Genomic DNA, 24,899 nt, shown 5'->3' on the forward strand with positions numbered 1-24,899 from the left:
TTACTTGCAAAATGTTTGTTTATAAATATTTATTTATTAAACCCTTTTCCTCCAGTCTAAAGTCTGTGAGATTGTATCACCCAAAACACTACTACTTTATGAAATAGTCATATTTTTTCATAGAAAATCCCAATTTTACGAGAATAATGAAATTTTTACAGAAAAGTAATAGAGAGATCTTTCCATAAACAATGTAATTTTGAGTACTGGTATACAAAGATAGCACAGAGGAGCCACCAAGTAATGAAAATTGTTCTTGAGTCTTTTAGCTACTTCACCCCTGAAGAATAAGGGCTGTATGTCTGCCAAAGTGGCATGAGCAACTATAGCATGACTCAGGAGAAAGTTAGGTTAAGAATTTGTATGGTTCAAGGTGAATCTCCTTAGGAAGTTGAAAAAAATGTATTAAGATCAGAGAAAATATCTCTACAGCTTATTTTTAAAAGCAAATTTTTTAGTACCAAAATGTTTTAAAAAGTAACAGAACTTTTACAATAAGGACCAGTGGAAGAATAGGGATAGAAAGAGTTTGTGTCAGAATGAAAGAGAAAATAATGTAGTATTTCCTAATTAATTGTAAACAGAATGTTCATAGAATCATAAAATATGCTGAATTGGAAGGGGCCCATTAGGGTCAGCAAAGTCCATGTCCAGGCCCTGCACAGGACAGACCTAGGAATCACACCATGTGCCTGACAGCATTGTCCAAATGCTTCTTGAATTCAGACAGGCTTGGTGCTGTGACCACTTCCCTAGGGAGCCTGTTCCAGGAAATTTGGTGAAATCTGGGTGATTGCAGATATCTAACCTAAATTCTAAACCCTGATTCAGCTTCATGCCATTTCCTTGAGTCCTATCACTGGTCATGAGAGTGAAGAGATTGGTAGAGAATTTTCTTCTCTCTGTAGCTGGTTCTTTGACTTCTTGCGGCCATTTTGTTGTTTTATTTGGTTTGGTTGGTGGGGTGGGAAAGGGCAAGTGGTTGCTTTTTGTATGTATTCAAGAGCACCTTTTTTCCCAAGGTACTTATGATCTTAATTGCCATTGCTGATGATGCTCCAGATCATCTGTAGTAGACATTGCTGATAGTCAGGTGGACTCTGCTGTTCGACATTGTGTGCCATGTGTGAACAAGGTCTCTGCCTAGAGCTGCAGACAAACTTGGCTGTTCCAGTGTTTTGCCCAGAATTACCTGTTTTGTCTTCCTGGCTTGTCTTCCAGGCTCCTACCCCTGCAGCAGGAATGAATGAGACAGTTCACTGAGCCTCAGGTCACTGATTTATGAATTTCTTCTTAAGAATTACCACTGAAAATAGATGCTAATAGAAGAGGCTGTTAGATCATGATGGCTGTGAGATGAATAGTGTTCTCACAACTTCAGATGTGATGTCCAAGTGTAGGGGACATTTTGAGGTGTTTATCAGTTCAGTACCACTGCTTGGCCTCCCTGGAGTCAGGAGTCCAAGTCTCCAAAACCAGACCTGGAGAAACTCCAATGACTCAGAGATCAGAACACATGCAAGGTCCCTGTGAATGCTGCATTGAAGTCAAGGTTAATAAAAAAGGTTTATATTGGACAGGCTGGCTTACAGATTAAAAATGCCATAATTCTGATGTCAATAAAAGCAATTTTTTTAAACATCACATGAGATAAACTAGTGAGGATTTTTGTTTAAATTTTTTTTCATCAAATTGGTTCCCTTATCCGTAAATTCTACTTGTAATTATTAACATTATAATTTGTTTCTTTCTTTGTGAATATTTTAACTGCACAAAATATTTCCAGTTTTCTTCCTTTATATGTAGTACAAAAAGAAGCACCAAATCAAAAATGAAAATTGTATGTCAGTTTTGTTACTCATGAAGAGAACCATAAATCTTATGAATTCTTGTCATATGCTGTAATATACTCATCAGTTAGTGATTGTTAAGTAGACTAATCAGATGGTGTTACTGTTCAAAAATCCTATTGCAAATAGTCTAAATCACATACTGAATATTGAAAATTATATCATTATGGTCATTTAAACTGCAACTAAAAATAATTAATTTATCTCAATCAAAGCAAGTTTAATAAACAGAAGAACACATCAAACTTAATTTTATTTAGTTTTTCTTCCTCTATTAAATTATGCTAGAGCACTAAAATATACCCTAGGGAACAATTCCTGTAGGTTAATAAAGACTAAAATAATATTTCAGACTTTTATATCTATGTCATATGAATATCCAGATAGAGGATAAACAGCATTTGAAAAATTGCCGGAAAACAACAATCCATCATATTTAGGGAGAGTTTTCTTCCAGTTTGCTATGCTAGCATTTTTGCTATAGTGTCAGTGTTCTTAGGAAAAATGGGATTGCCTAGAGACAATCTTGCATTATTGTAGGAATTTCAGCCAATCTAAAGTGCTTTTAGAATGAAAGTGCAGTAAACTCTGGAGAAAATTTTTTCTTTTCACTGCACCTGCAGCTATTACATGGTGCTCTGTGGTTGTAGTTCTGACATCCTTCTAGCCTCTATGAATGCAAAAATATTGTCTTCAAAAGTTTTAATTCATTAAACTAGCTAAATAAAATAAAAGTTTCTTTCTTTGTAGGTTTTTAGTCCTTTCAGAACTACACAATGCTTTTGTACTTTTGCGTTGCTGCACCCATCATCCTCCCCCTCACCCAAGGTTTCATGGCTGCTTAAGATACCAGGAGACCATAGTTCTTGCTTTAATTGGTCTCAGGGACTTCAGATTCAAAAAAGATTACCTGCAAATGATACTCAACCAGGCTTAGCAACCTCCAAAGAGAACTTGACTCCTAGCTCCTAACAGTGAGATGTGCTTGTGAAGAAAAGAAACGCCAAACTGAGTATTTCTGATTCCCTTCCCCACTCCAGAGGTTATAGACCTGAGCCAACTCTGCAAGCACATATCTTCACCTACCCAAACCACAGTCCCAAAGATGGGATCTCTGGAAATAGTGGACTGTCATGTTTCCCTCATTAATGATTAGAGGATAATGAAAGGCCTTTCCCAGGGAGTTGAAAATCCCACTGAATATGCTTCTCAGCCACAAAGGATTCAGACCTCGGTGCATATCATTTTAGTATTAACTTTAAAATATGTTTGAATGATTTGAGATGAAAAATTGTACAACAGAGTGCTAAAGTGATGCACTTTAGCATTCATAACAACATTTGTGTGTCGCCTAAAAGACTCAGGGAGAAAAAAAACTCCAGGGCAATTTAAGTAGGAGGTAAGATAAGGGAAGGTTTTAATGAAGCCTCTCAGGCTCTGAGAATACAAACCATGCACACGCCCTGACCCAGGAATTACAACTTTTATAATGATGTCCATCCAATCCCTGTTCATCCACGCTCCGGCCTTTGCCCCGTTCCGCCCCTCAGGAATTGAGTCTGGGGGAGTTTTGGGACCTCCTCTTCCTCATCTTCATCTTCTTTAGAGCACGTACAGTCCTTGGAGACTTTCGGAAGTCCTAAGTGATATCTTGTTGTCCAGGCCAGGGTGCAGATGTTCTTAAACAAAATGAAGGCCTACCTTGAAAAAGAGACTAAATATGCTATTGGAATTTAGGGGGAATTGATATGAAATGGGGTAATAGGGTTGGATATGTGTAACTACTATGCTAAAGTGTAAGGAATATAATAAATGCAGCTACATTTAAAACTTACATTCACTACATAACTACTTCTAAAACCCATAAAAATTAAAAAGTCAAAAACTCCAAGGCAACAGTGTAGTAAGCCCCTCAAAGGAACATAAGAATATAGAGTAGATTAAGCTCATAGATTAGTAACTAAGAGTGTCTGCAAACAAGAAAATAGCCAATTAAAACTTAAATTTTGTCAGATTAGGTACTTAGATTAAAGAAGGGAAAAGTCACTATAATGGTATGATATTGTCTAGTCAGTTATGTTCAAGAAAGATAAATTGAGCATCTGAGTTCAAGACAGGACTGGCAAATTTCCCATTAGATTCGACAACCTACAAGAAGGAAATAGAAATTAATTATTTATTTTTTTTAGACCAGCACAATGCAGGCTGAGGCAGGATAAATTTGTTGCCTGCAAATACCTTGAAACAGTATGACAAAAGGTTAGAGGATTTATTGTATTAAGGACCATATTTTCATGAAAAAAATCATGTACATATTTTATTTGAACTAGGTTTGAGTCTGTGGTTCCTTGAGAGCAGGGCATTTGCAGCTAGCTCAGGTCATGGAAAAAATTGCATTTTGGATGACCTGTCAAACTCTGGCTTCAACCTCTATTTCACCAGGCATTCACAGGGAAAAAAAGAAAAAAGTCTGAAGGTTTTAAATTGTTAAGAACTCTCATTTTCTAATGAGGCTTACTGAGAAAGTGATCTATTGGATTGACCACCTCACTCCCTCTACTATGTGTTTCCATAATGTTTTGCAGATCACTAACAGCAGCTTGTTCTTGCCCATCTTATGGTATGGCAGACAACATTTCAATTTAAGTGTTTCAAGCTCCTTCAGATCACAAAGGTTTCTGGGGCTCTGTATATTAAGGGATGCTATAAGTGGTTGTCAACTCCAGCAACACCAAGCTCAGGTTTTCCTCCTGCCCAACCCAGGAGCTCAGAGATCTGGGTACTGAGTCACAGGCTGAACTGTTTGACCTCAAATTGTTAGAAAGATAAGTGCATATTACAGAGATACAGGCACGCAGACACACACACAGGGCATGGACACTGATCGGCACAGACAAGGTGTTTCTTAAGCAGCATCTCTGTGTAAGACATATTAGTGCTGTAGCTCCCTAGCGGGGAGCGTGTACATTGCACTCACTAGGTGCACAAGCACACATATATTTTGGGATCCCCCAAGCACCAGCATGGCCACTGTATTCACCCAATACCTTTGCCTGGATACCTCTTGCTGTCCCATAGGTCCGCTGTTTGCCTGTCAGTCCAGTCTGGTGCTTGCTGCGCCCAGACACTTGTTGCACAGGTACTCCACACTGGCAGGATCTCCCAAATACCAGCACGCAGATCTTCCACCTTACTGATAACTCTGTCAGGAACCTCCTATGGCCTTCTGCTCACCAGCTGGTCAAGCTTGGTGTTTGCTTGTGCATACACACACACAGCCTTGTTCCTTCCTGATCCTTTTACCCGTCACTTTCTTTTGTTAGTTTTGCATAGTCCCACAGAATTCCCTCAAATATCCCAAATCCATGTTTTTAACTCTTGTTTCCCACCTCTTGTCAGTTACTAAGTCCAGGTCAACCCTTTCACGAGCTGCACTTGTAGTTTCTTAACAGCTCATTGTTTAGTGATGGGAGATTTTTGACATTTTCTGTTATCCCTTGCCTACTGGGTTTGTGTTTCTCTGAGGTCTTGTTATTGCTTACTCCCTTACTTTTTGATTGAAAAGGTCCTTGTTTAAGTAACCATAATGAAGCAGACACTTACCTTCTGCTTATGTTTGTATTGTGCTTGGGTTTATTTCAGATGGATGTTTTGATACTCAGAATCTCTGGTGATAATCCTTCTTTGTGTGTCATGGATTTGAGAGCCTTTTTCTGGTCACTTAGGATAAAATACTAAAATTTCCATGGGTAACTGTGAAAAGTGTCATTAGGGATATTTAACTCTCCCACCCACCTGCTTTAGAAATAAAGAAGATCAGCAGCTCACAATAAGCATCATTAATGGGCAATGAAATATGATCACCTACACTATTAAATACTCTTGAGCGCTTCTTGCATGCTTTTAGCTTGTCTCAGTATCTTCTCAAATCATACTGAGACAAAGCCAAGAAGTGCTTTAATTTTGACAGCTCTAGTTTTGAGTGCCAGAATAGTTAGATACCAGTATGGATGTATTCCATGCCTTTTAACATTCATCCCCAGGACTCTTCCTGGCCAAATTTAATTTACTAGAGTGAGCTCTAGAGATTTTATAGTGGCACCTGAAACTCAAGATTAGTTAAAGGAGAGTGTGCTGGTTTAAAAGTTAACCAGCAGGGGGAATGAACCCAACTCAAAGGAGAGATTATAAGTCAGAATAACAATTTATTAAAATAATACAGTAAGTACAATAATACAAACAAACAATTGGTCTCAACCCACAAAAACCCAAATGTATAACCCAGTACCCTGGGGCCTGAACAAAGTGGTGTTCCTTGGGCCCTGTTTGAGTCCAAAGTAAAGGGAGAGGGGAAGAACCTGCTGGTGGGAGAGCTGCTGCAGTCTGGCCAGAACTGGTGATCGCAGTCCAGTGATGGTCTAAGTCTGGTTGAGAGCGATGAGATGCAGCCGTCCTCTGGATCCCACGAGTGGGTTGAAAAATGTTCCAAAACTCCAAGATTATATATCCTCCAGTTCAGGCAGGAATGTTCAGTGCTCCCCTCAGGGCGGGGAGTTCCACAAAGGGTGTGAGGACAGAAACATCTTCCTATCTCACAGGCCTCTTAACACCTAGTTTATAGTCTGAGGAGTCAGGCTCTATGGGCAGAGGGTGCAAATAGTCTAGTTTCTGGGAAATGACATGGAAGGCTATAGAATACAGTTTTGGGTTACACCCACCATGATGAACTGATCTCAGCTGTCCTAACTAGGACAGAGAGTCATTTAGCTCTTGATTCCTTGAAAACAGTAATTTGCTGTTATTTTAGTCACTCTTGGCTGTCTGATGCAACCGCATGGTGCTGGTGGATATGACACAGAAATGGTGGAAGATCTGCAGTCACCTGGAGTAGCAGCAAGAACCCAGTTAAGATATGCTGGGACATCTCACATCATGCTATTCTGTTTAGGCAACTCAATCTCACCCCTATCACCTCTGTTCCCAGTCATACCTACGATGTAACTGACTGTGTGCAGTTTCATATTGCTGATGAGGTCAGAGAATGGACATTTTGGTAATGTCCAGGTAAATCAGAGCAGTCCAACCAGTGTTCCACAAGTCAGATCTTACATATGGGCAGGGTTGTCTGACAGTATATATAATTTCTATATCATCTGTGGAAGCTGAGGTACTTTTCTGCATGAGATGTCATTTACAGCATTACTACAGATTGTGGTGGCTCTGTCGTTCATGCTGGTATGCAACATAAAACAGAAGAGTAATTGGATCACTCTAGGACAGGGGTTGGGAAATAGGGCTTTATCTGATAGTGAAAATACTTATTATCTTGTTCACTATCCTGTATAACCCCAGCCCCAGAGCTATGAGTACAACCAGGAGTTTTACTTTAAACATATACAAGGCTCCAAAAACTCTTGAGGTAGCATAAAGAGAAGACACGGCACACGTTTTCTCAGGAGATACTTTTACTGCTAACTCTAGAAAATATGGGAGAAAATAAGAGATCTTGGCAAAAATTTAAAGGGGTAATGTACAACCAAAATAGAGCATTCCACAAAACTATAACTTTGCACGTTAACCCACAGAACTTAGCAAAATCCAATCCATTTGGTCCCACATTACCCAAAATATTAAGAAAAGAAATTAAGAGAAGAAGAAGAGGAAGGAGTAAAGAAAGAGAGAATAAGAGAAAAATAGCTACCACCAGACTGTGCAAGTCCAGCTTCTGCATGGCCAGGTAGCAGGTCTCAAGAAAAATGGAGCCATGTGTTGCTTTTTTTTGTGCTTTGGCCCCCTGTGACAACCCTCCCAGACAGGACTTCTGGCCTACTGGCCACTCTGGGGCTCCAGAGCAGGGTGAGGGGTGATATTGCCAGGCAATCTAAGGCTGGTTTAGGGGCTTCAGGGATGTGGTGTGGGCTATCCTTCTGGGCTGCTTTTGCCTGACAGCTGGTCTTAGGTTACCCAGTGAGACTGCAGGGACTGCCATGTGGGATATGGCATTACCTCACCCCCATGAAATTTGACTCATCCTTTACCACCCCCTCCCATGCACTCTTGAGTTGGTTCTGACCCAATAATTATTCCAGTGTCTCACATACCCTCACACTGATTTAATCAGTGCCTCTTCCACTATTCCCAGCAACACTGTAAGACAAGCATGCCTATGAGAATACTCAAGCGTTAAACATCTTAAGTTAAACTTATTTTTGTAGTTATATTATGTTTCACTTAATAAATCCAATTGCTTCAAGATTTATGGTAGAATGAGTGAGACCCATATTAATTTGTATTTGTGTCTTTTTCATGTTGACATTGATGATGCAATTCCTAATATGTATTTTTCTAAATAGTACAGTTACGCTGACTATAGCAGCGACACCAGCTGGTGTGCCAAAGTGAAAAATATGTTTTCCTGTTTTGGCTTTGTCTGAGTAAGTCTATATAAGCAATTGTATTCTTGAAGCAGATTTCATAACAGCTGCTTCCAAATCTAACTCTTTCTCTTACCATCTGTCTTCTCCTAATTCTGCTATTAGAATGGCAAACAGAACCCCAAGGGTGCTGTGAGTTTCTGAGAAAGATGGGCAACCTCTAGCAGCATCTGAACATCGAAAGCACAAAGTTGCATTTGAATTTAACTCTAACTTCCTATTCCAAATGAAGACCTGGGGGAAATGAGAACTGTGCAGATGCTTTGTGTGAAAAACACAGACTTATAAGAAGTCTGAAGATGGATTAAACAGAAAAAAAAAGTTTATTTAACTCTTTTAAGTGAAATTAACACCATCAGGCATCTGAATCTGACTAATTTAAAAAAGTCCTCCTACTAAATCTTGTCTTTGAAAGTTCTGTTTCAACTAAATTAAAAAAAAAAAAAGGTAAAAAAGCTTATAAGCATTCAAAATCAGGTCACCACACCATCTCTACTGTAGCACTTAGTGTTACAATAAGGAAAAAAGGTTGTATCTTAAAAAATGCTCAGCATACCCTACAGACATTTTAAAGATGGAGTTTCTTGTAAATTAATCTCTCTTTTAATGTTCTTTGTAACTTACAGATTTACATTTTCCCCAACACTTACTGCCTATTTTCAGCCTGTAATAGAGTCATATTTCTTGGTGATTTTATGGTGATCAGTTTTTACTGAATGATACTGAGCCCCACACTGCTCAGCATCTTCATAAATGATTTACATGTTGGGTTTGAAACAGACTCAGAAAGTTTGCTGACAACACTAAACTGAGTGGTGAGGAGGACAAACCAGAGGGGAGAGCCATCTTAAAGAGAGACATGGACTGGCTGGAAGAGTGGGTTAGCAGTAACAGTATAAATTAACAAAGACAAGTGCAGTCCTGCACCTGGGATGACATAAATAGTACAGGCTATGATCTGTTTGGCTGGAGAGCCAAATATGTCAGCTGTGAGCTGTTGCATCAGTGATGGCATATTGGATCCTGGGCTGCATCAGCAGGGGCATAACTACCAGAAATAGACTTGAACATCCTACTGTACTCAGCACTTGTCAGGCCTCACTTGGAGCACTGTGCCTGGTTATGGTCCCCACAATTCAAGAGAAATAAAGACTGGAGAGGGTCCAAAGGAGGCCCAGGATGGAAGAACCTGTTCTATGAGAAGAGACTGAAGGAGTTAGGCCTTTTTTGCCCTGGAGAAGAGAAGGACTAGGGGAGGGCTTCATTACCATATTCCAGTCCTTAAAGGGCAACTGCAAAGAGGATGGCTCTCTCTTCACAGGGAGCAACATGGAGAAGACACAGGCAAATAAATACAAGTTGTACCCGGAGTGGTTTTGTCATGATATAAGAAAGGAATTTTTTACAGCAAAAACAATCATTCAATTGAACAACCTCCCCAGGAATGTGATAGAGACTCTATCGCTGGATTTTTTCAAGATGCAATTGGACAGGGTGTTAGATAATCTCATCCAGGTTCTCTTCCCCACAAAAAATTAGACTAGATGATCTTCTGAGGTCCCTTTTTGCTTGGGCTATTTTATAGTTCTGTTACATCTATCAAATCTGCTTTTGAAAGAGCAAGGAAATAGTAACTTTTTAGGAGACAGCCCTAGTGCTTATTTCAGTAATGCTAATTGCTTAATAACTTAACTGTTTCTACTGAATTATCTAACTAACTACCTAATATCATCTTTCTTCAGGATAAGTAGCAAGGTACTGACAGAAGGCCATATACCTTGACATATACAAAGCATTACTATTGACTTGGTTTTCCAATTAGTCTTACTGTCAGAAGCTACTTTAATATTTTCTTTACTGATGTCTGAAGAGGAACAAACATCTGTCAATGCTAAGTACATAATACATGTATGTTTTGTTCTCTTTCTACTTCCTGTCTGATTGCTGCTATTTTTTGCTGATTTAAAGAAGTCAAGAAAGTATAAACTGGGAAAGCTTGCAGACAGAATTTGACATAAAATTAGCCTTCTTTCAGCCACATAAAATATGAGATTGGCAGAGTGATCTGCTCAGATCATGAATCAAGTTTCCTATTTACAGTGCATACATCAGATCCCTCTGTTGCAAAGTCACTGAAATATGTGAACAGCTATCTCTCAACATCTTTGATTACTTTGTGCTAGGTTGTCTCCTTTTTAAGTTGTATGTTCATATTACCCAAACTTCATTCATCACGTCCTTGGCTATTGACAAAAAAAGCCCATTGTACTAATTTTTAAAGCTCACAATGTCAGTAAATAATTTTTTCAATTATTTTTCCAAATATCAATCAACAAATACATGCATACTTTACTGCAGATGATTATGAAGACCTTTATTTACTATAAACCTTCATATTAATTAACTCCCAAATATTAAGAACATTTGATGCTGTATAATATGAAATCTTAAACATTTAGTTCCATCGTTTTCTGCAAAAGACTTCTTTTTTTTTATAGGTTTAACAGTATAATAGTGGGGATTTTTGGCTCAAAAATTGGGAGAGGAAAGAATTTTGTCAATGATGCTAAGCACAAGGCATATAAATCACTCTGTAATAGAGAGAATAAGGAAGATCAGTCATGCTTCCTGAGGGGAAAGAAAATGGGAGTTGAGTTTTAGTCTGTTCTCCGTGGAATATTTACTATCAGACTTCATAGAACTGAATTTCAGTGTATCATTTTAGTTCTCTCCTCACAGTGTTGGGCAAAACCTGATTAATTAGTAGTTAAATTTCTCACAATGAAAACTCATTCTGGTATATAAAATGTTGACATAAATTGCATTTGAGCATTTTTTAAGGAGTAATTATTCTGTTGTTTCTTAGTAAACTGACATCAGATTTAATCTTTAGAGTTACATTCATCTTGACTAATTTTTTTCACCTAGAAACATTATCTAAAGAAATTGTCTGGGATTCTTGACCAGCCAGTGGACAGAGATACATGTAGTCTCAAAAGTATATTTATATCTATATCTAATCTAATCTATATCTATATCATCTATATCTATATCTATCTATATCTACATATATTTATATCTCTATTTTAAGTTTGGTTAAACTGTATTTTGAAAAAAAAATTCATTTTTCTATTAATGGAGGTGTTTATAGCACTGGAAAGCCTAAATTAAAGCTATGATCTAATCAAAGTTTGTTGATGGCTAGAGTAACATGCAATTTCATCTTTTGTCTTTGCACAAACAATCATTTGATCAGCAAGAAGAAAAAACTGCTTCTAATTTATGTCACTTTCCTGATATTCTCAGCAAAATGAGAAAATTTTACATGCCTTACATCTTCTGTAATTTTCAAAGCAGAGCCCAATTTCGTTTGACAACAAAGGTTGGCATGTCTGTGACTGCTCAGATGTTGGATGCAGGAGAATATTATTATCACAGGAACGTCTTGAAAAGTTTTTCTGTATATTAGAGCCAGGGTGATGGCTATTGTCATATATTTTCAATGAATGAAAAATGCCTAAAGGTGATTTATTTACACTTGCGGTACATGCTATTCTAATATGACAACAATAGAGGCCACTATGGTTCCAGAATTCAAAATCTAAAGAAGTCTATAAATTACAGTTTCCCAGAGAATGAAAACAACAGTAGCAGTTTTCAGGTAATGTTTACCTTTTAAATTCTAGTAAAACATTAAATAAATATGTCTTGATGATTGTAAATACTATTTTCTTGAAATTAGATTAAATTCAGTGGGAATAAGATTTTTATTTAACTAGATTAGAAGTTTAGGAAATATTATATTGAAGAATTAAAATATTAGCATAAGAATAAATCTTTTAATTTGAGAGGTACTGAGTACTCTCTACAAAGGCAGAGAAGTTAGAATCATTGTTTCTACCTGTATGCCATGTTGAAATATGTATTTATTCTAGTTAATACTGGTTCAGAGCCCATTAGTGAATATGAGGCAGTAAAGTGGTTATTTAATTTTATTTAGTTTTATTTTTTTTATTTTACATTCTAACATTATTAGTAGTTCTTGCAAAGTAGCAAGGAGTCATTATTATAGATTAGGCTACTAAATGCATAGGTAAACATGTTTATGTTTACACTGAGATGTTATTTAGGCATTTTTTTGACACTTGTATGGAAAATCTGAAATGTTATATGTGACTTATTCAAAGAACTAAACACTGGTAAAATTAAGGAAGTCTCGATGTTACAATTACCATTTTCCAAGCATAGGTACAGGGAACAAGTACAGGACTGGAAATTTGTGTATGGCAGACTGCCCAGTAACTAAATATATTTCTTTTTAAATGCATAATCCTCACTCCAGTAGCTGCTTCCTTTGAAATTTGACTGGGAACTGAGTGTTTTAGACTGGGCCTAAAACACAAACTAATACTTGTCCACTTAACATGCTCTATGTGGACAAGCCTTAAATTTTCACAGAGCTCCAATAAAAGCAGCGCTGCTTGGTCAGGACACAACTGCAGAGAGTAATGGAGACATAGTTGAATTGTTATAACTTTGATGCTTCTTAATTTCACTAGGCAAAAGGCCAATTGCTGGAGGAGCTATCTAAGGGGACACAAGATTTAATGGTGATACCATCAGTAAAAGTGTCACTCATTGAGTTGGGGAAGATGCATATTTTTATTTAGGTATTGTCCAAAAGTGAATTAAAGTAATTTTACACCATGCATTGAATAGTCATCAGATAGCTGTTGGCTGCTTTCAGCTTGAGCTGGATTTAACTGCCAACTCAAAAATGAGAGATTTAAATCCCTGCAAATGAATTCTAATATAATTTCTGTGTGGTAGCAAGTGAATACCTTTAATTTTGCAATAACTTCAACGAAATTCTCTGCATTCAAGTCATCTTGTTATTTCACAGAGTAAAAACAGCAGAAAGAAATAGCAAGTTTATCTTGCTTTCTTTCATTGTACAATTACAGGTGCTGTGGATGATACCAGAGATCCCAAAATTAAGTATGGGGCAAGTCTTAGAGGAGCTGGAAGGCTTCTCTTAGTGTTTTATATTTTCTTTCCAGTGCCTAATGAATTTTGTATTTTTTTCATTCTCCCTGTGTGTGTCCTCTACATGATTATTAGTAAACTATTTAACATACCCATATCTACAATGCAGATTTTTCTCACTATATGCTATCTTCGCACATGCTGAAAGAACTTCCCAGCAGAGATATTTTATATGTGGCAAAAGGAGAGCTTTGCTCACAAAGCCACATTACCTTTGTCAGGTCAAAGGCTAAGCTGAGAAAAAACATTTGTTTGCTGGCATGGTTCTATCCATTATACAGATTTTGCCAACTTGTACCAGTCAAGCAGTGCAATTTTATATCCATAGAGTTTTTTCCTAACATAACCACGTTGACAGAACATCATAGTCTTACTGATGGAGTACATCTGTTCTGTATGTTGCAGCTGATTCAGACAACTTGTGATCTGTAGCTCCTGCCTCCTAGTTTATTCATGTAGTTCAGGAGTTGAGGATCTTGCATTTTTTCCCTTTGTTTCTTTCTTTCAAGTCTCTTGGAGAGACTCTAGAACAGAAATTTACCTAATACTTATTAACAATTATGAAGATAATGAAAGAAAAAAACCAAAAAAACAAAAGCACAGCAGAATCTAAACCTTTAAACTTTATGCAGATGACAAAGAGCTGGAAATTTGCTTTAGGGACAAGGACTGTCTCTTAATAGAATAATATATCTGTGATTTAATTTCCCTTAGGAAATCTCAGTCTAATCTAGGTGTTTTCATCCTGGCACATATCAGAACTAAATTCTCTACTATTATGGATTGTTGAGGTTTGTCTGAAAGCCTGCCAGAGTGTAGCAACAGCAGTGTCTCAAAATAGAGTAATCGTAATTTGAGGATGCTAACATGAAGAGAATTAATCTGCCAGCCCCATGGACTGATTCCTCACCTGCTCAGGCTGAAGTGTCATCTATAGAGCCAGGTTTGACCAACATCACCACATCAGTCAGTGAACACTCTTTTAATGGCTGTCAGCAAGGGGAAAAATGACAGAAAAAAGGCAATTAGAGTTAGAAAAGTGTTGTTTGAAAAATTACTTTTGTACTTGATACTTCCGTGAATGTGAAAAGTATGGTCTGTAGTCTGTTAGGTTTAAGAATAGCCAGAAGTAGAAAGATGCTTTCTCAAAGTCAGCACAAACTTAATAGAGGCAGAAATTTATATTCTGTGAGACAGAAACGGGGATAACAGAGGAAAAAGGGTTAAACAAAATTAGATATAGTGACAGGTGAGTAAAAGTTAGCTACCTAAAATATTTTTCTCGTCCTTCCATGGGCCAGTTGCTAATGCTTAAAGTAAGGAATATGTTTATGCATAGCAGGGACTAGAGGGGGATGGCTGTGATATGTGATACCACATGATAACACACCAGACAGTTTCTCTATCAGCAGGGCTGATAGAAGTCAAGAGCAGTAGCTCAAGTTAATGAAGAAAACTTCAAAATTACTGAAAGGCCAAGGAGAGAGGCTTTGCTGGTGGCACCGCAGCAGGAGACCTTACTTTCTCCCAGTGATTGGTTTTGAATATTGTTCTGCCACATATGTACTTAGCCCATATCACTGCAGCGATAGCACTATTTACTTGTGGTAGAACACCTGCCAGGGAGGTCTACTGGCTTGTAAATCTCTTTCATTCCTAAACGATACCAAGGGAACTGATCGCAGCACCAGTCACTTAGGAAGAGTGATAAACCCTCTCCTGGACCCTTATTGCTAAAAGCATTGGTTGCAGGAAGCAAGGGAACTCAGAAGGTGAACAAGGAACAAGAAACTGAGAACGAGTTAAAAAATATCCAGTCCAACAGCAAGGTTGTTTGTGTCAAATATCCTATTTTTGCTAGGCAGGTTTGACTGTGTTAGCAATTCTCTTGCACTCTTTGGATTGCTCTGTATATGGTAGCAGAGTTAAACCTTGTCACCTTTGAATGACATAGTTCAGTTTAATGCTTGTAAGGTGAACAGTTCATTGCAGCTCTAATGCAACATTCTGATGCTCTTGAGGCAAAGATCAATAATTAATGTTCCACTAGAGACCTTAATGGCACAGTTACCATCACACATTGTTATGTTTTATAATGACATCTCTCATAAAACTAATAACTTATAAAAGCGTAATAGTGGTAATGCTTGAAGGAAGCAAGTTAACAAAAAAACCTCAGTATCCTCCCTCCTATCCCCTGCTGTCTCCTTCTTCCCAACAGTGGATGCTTGCATCTGTGATAGGGATCCTAAGGCAAAGTAAGCATTAGCTGGTTGGTATTATAGAACACTAGGTAAAATAGTACAATGGGTAAGAAAAATACAAGCGTGCATCATGCCGTGTAAAGACAGTGCATTCTCACACAGAGAAAATGCACAGTGTGCTGTCAGATGTGTTTGCCTCATGAAGACCTAACAAACTTAGGTGGATATATCCTCAAGTCATAAGCAGGATCTCAAAAACTTATGCATTGAACATGCAGAAAGTGATAAACCAGCAAACTCCTTTCTGGTGCTCTTTATTCTTTTTAAAAAGCATTTCATTGTTGTTCCCTTGACAACAAATTTCCATTGTATCAAATGTAGGACAGTATAGACCATTCATCATTAAAATTTTACCTTTACACTCCAGTCAAATATCATTAAGAGGGATTGACATTCACAAATGGTCACTTTAGCCCTGGGAACCAAGTGCCTTTAGGCTTCCTCTGTAGTGGGTGATAAGGGAGCATCTAGATATAGGCTACTGCTCTGAATCCTTTCAAAGCAGGTCCTCTAGCAGGTGTTTCTGAGTTGGAATTTAATTTTCACTTTTTCATCCATCCAACAGTATATTTTCCCTAAGTATGCAAAACAAATTTTTTAAGCCTCATCATATAAGCATGCTCTGAGGACAAACAATTTCACTGAGATTTTGAACCATCCCCAGGCATTCAGCTGGAATGTCTGAACTGCATGATCAGAGAGCAATTTCCAGCTTTGAGGTCTTGATTGCTCCATCTTTCCCTGTGAACTCCCTTTCTTCTTAAAGGAAATGTGTGTATGTATACAGGACTGGATCTGCAGTGCACTCTGGGAGAGACTCTGCCTGGCATGAGTGGGTAAGGACCATGAAAAGTGAACATTCCTTTTTCCTAGTTTGGACATAGTCAATGCATGAAGTGTCTTCTGCTTCTTGCCTTTCTCTCTTGTGCATCCAGCCACCAAAATGAATGATTTTGCCTTTGGTGAAAAATGAAAAACAGGTTTCTTATGCCAAGGTACTTCTACAAGGAATGACTTCACTCGTGTACAAATAAACCGAAGTAACTAACGAAACTACTCTTCATTGGTTAATCCTGTCAGACTTAATATATTATACAAACCACTCCTTGTGATGGCTTAACATATTATTTCATCAAAAAATAAATGTTGTAGTGGAAAGCACCCCAAGTTAGTCACCCTCAGTGTGTTTCTCAAAAGAAGAAAATTAATAAGGTAAATTTTAATTGAGCTTTTAATGATGATATGACACATGAAAGGAATCACCCTAATATTGCAGTCCCCAAAACAAAGGAAATGCATGCATAGTAAGTTTTGTTGCATGTTACTGTCGTTCTTCTCAGAAGTTTGTTTTATTTTAAGAAATTTTATATTTCAGTCTTCTTGTACAAGTAATACAGAGTATAATGTCCCACCAAAATAATTTCAAGTCCTATAAGCCTTGATTCCCACAGTTCTGAAATATTTGGCTGATGAAACATGAAATTGCCCAGGCATTCAGCGCTAAGATTTAAGTAGTGTTTCTGGTAGCATATTGACTATGGACCAAAGTGGAATCAGTGCAATGCTGAGATTTCATGCACTAAAAATACAAGTATATTGTTGCAGAATAACATATGAATGTACCTCATGTTACAGCAGGTGTGTTGGCCCAAAGATAGTAAGAGGATCTGGATTTTTTTTCTATCTTTACACAACTTCATGGTCATATAAACAATGTAACTTTTTGTCTGAGACACTCAGTGTACATTGTATTATTGAGTGTGCTTTCTCTGAAACTTCATATTATATTTAGAGTTCCTGTTGTAGATTATGTTCATGAAAATTTTTAAAACTTATGTCAATATAAATTCAATAGAGGGTATTTTATTGAAGCATTTAAATGATGTGGTGAACTGCATGGTAAAGGACCGGCAGGCAATGTTTGCTGTGACAGCTACATACTGATTTTGCACTGCACGTACCCATTTTAAACAGCAACCAATGGCTAACCAACTATTAAATCCAAAAATTTGTGTGAGAAACTACAGTGACTAATATGGACTACAGTGGCAAATAAATTCATTTTGAGACAAGAAATAAGTATATCAATAATAAATAATACCCCCATACCAATGCAGGATTCATGTAATACATATAATATATAATAGACTTGGTACACAATTTATAAAGTTATTTCTGAAGAAAAAACACATGGAAAGATACTTATATTTATGTACTAAAATATAGGAGATTATATAGAATATTCTTGTTACACAGATGTATTAACAAACAATGCAAAATATTCATATAAGAATATCTGCTGATTCACACCATAACTATGTCAGTCATGGGTTACACCACTGACACCTGCTTGGGACATTCCTGTCCAAGCTATACCATTCATTTTTCCAGCACTTTAGTTGTACTAATGCAACTCATTATGGGACCATGCTGATACAATCTATAATAAAAATAAAAAAAGTATACCAAAGTAAATTGGGTTTTAACTTCAGCTTTATCATGTAATAATTTTTCCTTGAAAGGACTTCATTATGTGTATAATATTGTATGTGTTTCCCCCCCTTTTTAGATGTCAGGCTGTATAAAGTTCTTTGAAAACCAGATGGCAACTGCCATCTTCATTAGTATCTTCTTTATGGACAGTGTTTTCCTGTACCACTGCCTTCTGAAAGAATTCTCAATTCCAGTAAATAGCTGAAGTGAGTTGCAAAAAGCAGTGGAGATGATGAGCTGGATGTAACATTGCTTTGGTATCTTCTTTCTGACTTCTGTCATTTATAATGTCTTTACCAGGGGACAACCATCAAAGAACTTTATTTGTTCTGATAATATAGAATGAGAATTAAAAGGTAGAAAGGACAATCACATCTGCTCAGTGCTAGGTCTGTGTCAGCGTGTTCTTACGCAAAATGTCATCTCTCTCCTATTGTCTGATTCAGGAGGAATACAGTTTTCCAGGCTCAGTACTTAGAGTTCCACTTCTATTTTAGTGCCAGCTCAGTAGCCAGACCTTAGCACAATTTCTAAGAATGTGGTTTGGGTATCTTCTGTGCTTAGTAACTATAAGACTACTTAGCAGTAATTGGTACATCTATGCTATTATGATGGAAGGAGGGTACAGAAGAGGCCAAAGGACAACTGCTATCTAATTTGTGGTCTTTTCCTGTCAGAGACTCTACAGGAGGAAAGAACTCAGAAATGCTACATGAGTAAATTGAAAAAACCTACCCATTTTCCAGTGTAATCAAGAGGTCAGGAGCAGGTTTTCCTGTCACATTTTTAATTGCTCTATGGAAAAAACTGGCCTAGGACTAAGTCTAAGTAAGGGAGGGACCCTAAAATAGATAATTGAATTTCCTGCATAGCCAGTTCAGACTTCAAAGGCCAGCAAAGGCCATCTGGCCAACTGGATGGAAGATTCTTATACAGGGAACAAAGATAACTTAAGACATTTTTCAGCTGGTGTCTAAAATATAAATGCTGTTAAAGAATATGAGTAGATCTTTATTGCCACTAACACTAGAGACAATGTAAAAAAAACCCTCACCTTGATTTCCCCTGGACTTCTGTGCTTATCTGGGGGATTATAACTGGTTTAATCCTATACCTGTTCTTTTAAGAAAGCAGTGATGATATAAACAATAAAAATATAAGTAACTATATGTCAAAGGGTTGAAATTAAATACAGAATGGTCTAATCAGAAAAGAAAAATATCGTAGTAAGCGCTGAATTGTTGGATTCCAAAAACTGGATATGAGAAAAAGAAAAACTGCTAAGTTTAAACAAAGCCTTGGGCTGACAGATACTGGAAAAAACCCTTTTTCACTGACCTCATCTCTGCGGACTCTTCCTACCTTCTTCAGCAGGATGTAAAGAAACTCCTTACATGATGTTTTGAAGGTTTCAAAGAAAAAGGTTTCAAAGAAAATGCAAAGGCTAACAGGTATTCAGCAACCCAAATTCAGAAAAGAAGTAACATAAAGACACATACTTTCTGTAGATGTTTTATAGTGTGGTATTTGTTGTCTGAATAACATCAAGAATCTTGAATCTTTTGGTAGTCTCTGATTGAATCAGAATATAGTCTTTTTTTGATGGCTCAATTATGTCCTTCATTTATGAAAAACTGTTGAAGTGTATAAAGTGATTTAGGTAAACAGAATGTCATCTTTCTTACAAAGGTGCTTCAAGTTATTTGGGAGAATTCTTAAGCTAACCACCAAATGTTGTAAATATAATTTAAGTATTTTATTGCTACAGGGCATGGATTTGTGTTACTAATGAAAGATTTAGATTTTTTTTTTTTTTATTAATCAACATTTGTAGACAGGATTAGATATAGCACTGACTCTTGGGGTACACCACTAGTAACTGGCCAAACTAGTCTTTGTTTCACTGACCACCACTACCTGGACACAGCCATTTAGCCAGTTTTCAGGCTATCTCACCATCTCCTCATCCAGTTTATACATCAACAATGTGTCTAAGAGGATCTCATTGGAGACAGTGTCAAAGGCCTTACTGAAGTCCAGGTAGATAACATCCACTGATCTCCCTTCATCTACCATGCAAGTCATTTCATCATGGAAGTTTATCATGCTGATCAAGCTTGACTTCCCCTTGATGAGGCTCTGTTGACTATTCCTGGTGACTTGTCTTTCATGCGCCTGAAAATTCTTACCAGGATTAGCTGCTCCATTACCTTTTCAGGGATCAAGGTGAGGCTGACTGGCATGTAGTTCCCTGTGTCCTCCTGTCTTGAGGATAGGAGTAGAATTTGCTTTCCTCCAGTCTTCAGGCACTTCTCCCAGTTACCATGATTGTTCCAAGACTATCAAGAGTGGCCTCACAGTGATATCTGCTAGATGCCTCAATGCTGATGTGTACATCTCATCATAGGCCATGGGCTTATCCATGCATTAAATATTCTCTGAGCAGATCCTTTTCCACCAAGGGTACGTCTCCCCTACTTCACATTTTTCCATGGTAAAAAAGCAAAGCAAACCAAAATGCAAACAAAAAACTCTGAAACAACTGCAGTCTATAAGTCAGTTATCTATATATAAAAAAATGGATTACTTGTGAATGTAACATTTTTATGCTGGTTGCAGTCCTAATGATTAAGTAAAATTGCTTATGAATAATTAAAATAAGATTGAATTCAAGGAAATTCCTTTGCTTATTTGTATAGCCTGCTGTAACAGGCAGGTAAGTAACATAACATTCCATACTGCTGTAGAGTTTTGCTGTAAAATTGAAAAACCCCTTAATGTGCAACACTGGAATGCAGTCAAGGTGAACATCCCACATCGGAAATGAGCTCAGGTGTTTGATCTCTGTGTACTCCAGTTTCGTTAGCCCAGTCTGAGGAGCGCTGGAACCAAAATGACAATTTCCTACACTGCTCTTCAGTCATTACCATCAAGCTAGAACTTCCGTGGTAGAATGTGTCTGGCTTAATCTGCACAGGGTGTTCAGACCACACAGAGAAATTAATAAGAGCCATTGGAAGTAAACATTATTGGATTTCGAGCAAGAATAACCCTTAAGTACTTCAATTCAATTATGATGCTGTATTTTGCTTTATTGCAGCTTGACCCATACAACACCAGACCTACTTTTAAATGACCGTTTGTCTGCAGCAAGAAGTGTACTTTCATACAGCCCTCTGTACCTCCACTGATTACTGTGATATGCAGACGACTGAAATTGATGATATCACTTTTCCTTTTGTCAGTAGAAACTCGAGTTTAAATTTATTTGCAGACACTTACATGGGGAGGTTACCTAAGTAATTCTGGCCTTGTAAGACTCCACATCCTGAAGAGTCCCCAGTTACCTGTCAAATTCCACCCTTAACCATCTGTTAGATTCCTCATAGCTCCATCTGCAAATGTTACCAGCTTCTCACTTTGTTATTTCTTATATTCAGCAATTACTTATGTCATGCCCAGTGGTTTCTCCTGATCTATTCGCTTAGCTTAATATCAGGCTAGGGTCATTTTTCTATGTCCTTTAATGGAGGGATTCATGGGAAAGGGCTCTGGGAAGAGCTATATCAGAATGTATCTTGCAAATGAATCCACCTTTGGGCACCGGTGTCTTAGATCAGTGATGGACAAATCTTTTGCTCTGTGGACCTTTAGCAACTAAGAAAACATTTCATAGATTACTAAACACCATTCTCATGATTTAATTGAAAACAGTGGGGAAGCGAAGGAACAAACAAACAAAACCACTCTAGAAGTTGAATGGACAAGATCTTTTTGTTAGGAATTGCAGATAAAGGTGAAATCATCATAAAATATATGACTGAAAGCAACTGCTCTATATATTGCAAGTGATTGGACAAGATATATCAGTTAGGTCTATGTTGTTGATTTCATTCTGGCCAACATTTTTAATTGTAGCTATAGGTTGCATCCCTATTCCCTTTAAATCTGTAATGTTAGGAATTTGAGGGAACCTAAAGGTGGCAAAAGGTGAGTCAGAACATGCTAATAATGGAGACAAATGCAAAAATATGAAATAAAATTCTTGTTTATTCAGTTCAGTATCATTGTGACCGTATTAAATTATTCTGTAAAGTTTTGCTACCACATTTAAAGGAAGCAACAGCAAAACATCTGTCCATTCTCCATTCGGTCTAGATCAATCTGCTTTTCCTCAGATCTGATAAAGAAGCAGAGTGCCTCAAAGTTTAGTTTTTTACCACTTGTCTAATCTTTACTTGGCTCCCTGCCAAGTCCCCAAACTCAGCACAAAAATACCTCTGTCAAAGCACTAAGGAAAAAAACTATGAAAAATCCAGACTAGCCAAACTATTTGAACACAAACTTATTTAAGTATATTACAGTTGAAATACCATATACAATTCCAAAAGGAAAAGGGAAGGGGGAAGGAAAAAGGAAAAAAACCAAAATAAAATATATACGATGAAAACCTCAAGATCTAGCAACTAAGGAATTAGCAAAAGAATATCTTACTACTCTTCTTGGGACAACAGAAATCGTGCTGGATGACCACCAGCACCCTTCGCCTTCCAAGATCCACAAGGCCTCACCAGACCCCACTCCCCCACACGGCAGACCCGACAGCGGGGAACCCGCACCTCCAGAGCCACTGGAAGGGAAGAGAGAGAAGGCCTCTCCTCCCTTCTTCTTTATAGCCCTGGCTTATGTAAAAATCATAGGGAATACTGGGTAATATGGCCACTTCCTTGGTTACAAACTAGTCACCAAGGAAGGCCGAGACTAAAACTACCACACCACTATATCCATTTAAGAGAGATTACCTCTCCATAGAATTTTGCCTCATTTATCTCTTTACCATCCTAATGAAAAGAGGATTATGAGGAGGACATTGACAATGCTTTCATTGTTTTTAGAGAAAACAAAGGATAATTGACTTAATATGAAGAATGGAGAGAGGTTACATAGTAGGATTAACCTTCTAACTGTGAGGATAGAGAAGATTACTCAGGTGATGTCCTGGTAAAACTTCTTCATACTCACTATCAGCACATTCAGTGTATGTCTGTAGGTACATCAGAATCTAAACTGTGCTTAAAAAATATCTTTGTTTGTATAAAGGAGATATAGAAAATATTGTATTTTTATGAAAGGAAATATATAGTGTATCTCTAAAAGTTATTTTCAGCCACATATTTATATGATAGGATTTTCTGGTTTTTCTTCTAGTGCTGTCCTTAGAGAATCTAACCCATTCTAATTTAGTTTTGCAAAGTAAGCCTTTGGGTCAGTATCTGTAAAGGAATAAATATGTAATTTAATTCTTTGGACAGCCAACAAGTGGATTTTCTATGCCCTCTTTAACTCTATCTTGTTTACTTTTGACCCCATTTAATTAGCAAAACATTTCTTTCAAATCTAACATATAAACTAAGCTTTCTCTCAGATATTAAAAATATTATCACTGTGCATTGCTGTTAGATTTATGGTTCAGTGCCAACCTAGCTGACACAGAATAATTTAGTACACAGAAGAATCTGAATAGAAAACTAAGGGAAGAGCTTGTTTTCTTTAATTATTGAATTAATATAAATTATAATTAACATAATGCTTAGAATATAATTATACTACCATACAATAATTTATCTTGTGTTTATGTACCATGTCCAATTTACTTGTGTTAACCCCTAACCTACACATTGTGACTTGGTATTACACATTTGTAATAGCAGATGTTCATTTTATTTTTGTAATTACCTGAATATGAGATTTAGGGTAATTATTTGTATAACTTCATTAATAATATACAGTTTCAAAACATTGCTAAAGAAAAAAAAGTATCAATTTACGAACATTTCCTATACTAAATGTATCTGTTTTTAATTAACTGTAACCTGCTGTTTGAAAAAACAGTGGCAACAAAATGAAATTAGAAATAAACAGGAATTCCAGCAGAGCTATTTCATGCAAAGAATACTAGAAATATTGAATAAATTGCCAAGAGCAATGATGCGATCAGTATAAATGGATTCACGGAGGAGAAGGGAGAAATTAAAGCTGCAGTGACAATACGGAAGAGTGAGAAGGAAATAAATTTAGAGAGCTTGCATGCCTGGGTCAAGCAACCTGACTTAGTAAGTAATTACTTATTAATGTGTTTCCCTTACCAGGCCTGTATGTAGATTCACAGTTTTACCATCAAAATCATTTGTTAACATAACAAAAGTTCAGACAGGGTCAAATTCAAGGTCCAAAAGTTCAAGCTAGAGAAGAGATCTTTCATTCTGGAGGCAGATGGTGCAGCAGTTGTTGGGTGATTGGTGATTTGTTTACTATATATGCTGACCTAGCATTCTTAGTGGCATGCTTGGAGATTTAGAAAAGGAAATAATTCAATTACTCGGTACAGCAAGCCTGCCACAGGTCATGGCCATTAGTGGCCTACTAAGCTTTTTTATTTGATACAACCTCATAGAGGAAAATCTTTTTGCTGATGGTAGCAAAAGAGAACATTTCATCCATCACATTTCTTTAATTTAGAGACCTTGGTTTTTAGAAAAAGTGGACTAATAATTAAGAAAAATAAAATGTTACTTAGGTAATTTTAAAGGTATTTGAGGCTTGGTTGGGATATCATGATATGATCTAAATATCTGCAGTAATTAAATATTGCTTTCAGAGGATGGTTTGTATACTAATTGGCAAATGCATTAACTAAGTAGCACTGGAATGGATTATTACATCTCTTTCATTTCTTCTGTGTAGAAGAGTAAAAGACTGTGATTTGGAGAAGGGCTAAAAAAACTGTAACACTGACTGCTTTCAAAACGTTC

The 24,899-nt window shown here is 37.1% G+C and overlaps 1 long non-coding RNA gene across 1 annotated transcript in view; it reads right to left on the reverse strand.

The window, feature by feature from the left end:
* Window positions 1–3,701: 3,701 nt before the first annotated feature.
* LOC115307758 overlaps window positions 3,702–24,899 on the reverse strand; it is a 43,988-nt gene continuing 22,790 nt past the window's right edge. Inside the window, exons 2-3 of the long non-coding RNA XR_003916112.1 lie at window positions 14,241–14,319; window positions 3,702–3,998 (exon numbers count right to left, since the gene is read on the reverse strand). This is a non-coding gene — a long non-coding RNA (uncharacterized LOC115307758). The remainder of the gene's footprint in view (window positions 3,999–14,240; window positions 14,320–24,899) is intronic.

The sequence above is a fragment of the Manacus vitellinus genome, unplaced genomic scaffold (genome assembly GCF_001715985.3).
Source record: "Manacus vitellinus isolate BGI_N305 unplaced genomic scaffold, ASM171598v3 scaffold_4_pilon, whole genome shotgun sequence".
Taxonomy (NCBI): Eukaryota; Metazoa; Chordata; class Aves; order Passeriformes; family Pipridae; genus Manacus; species Manacus vitellinus.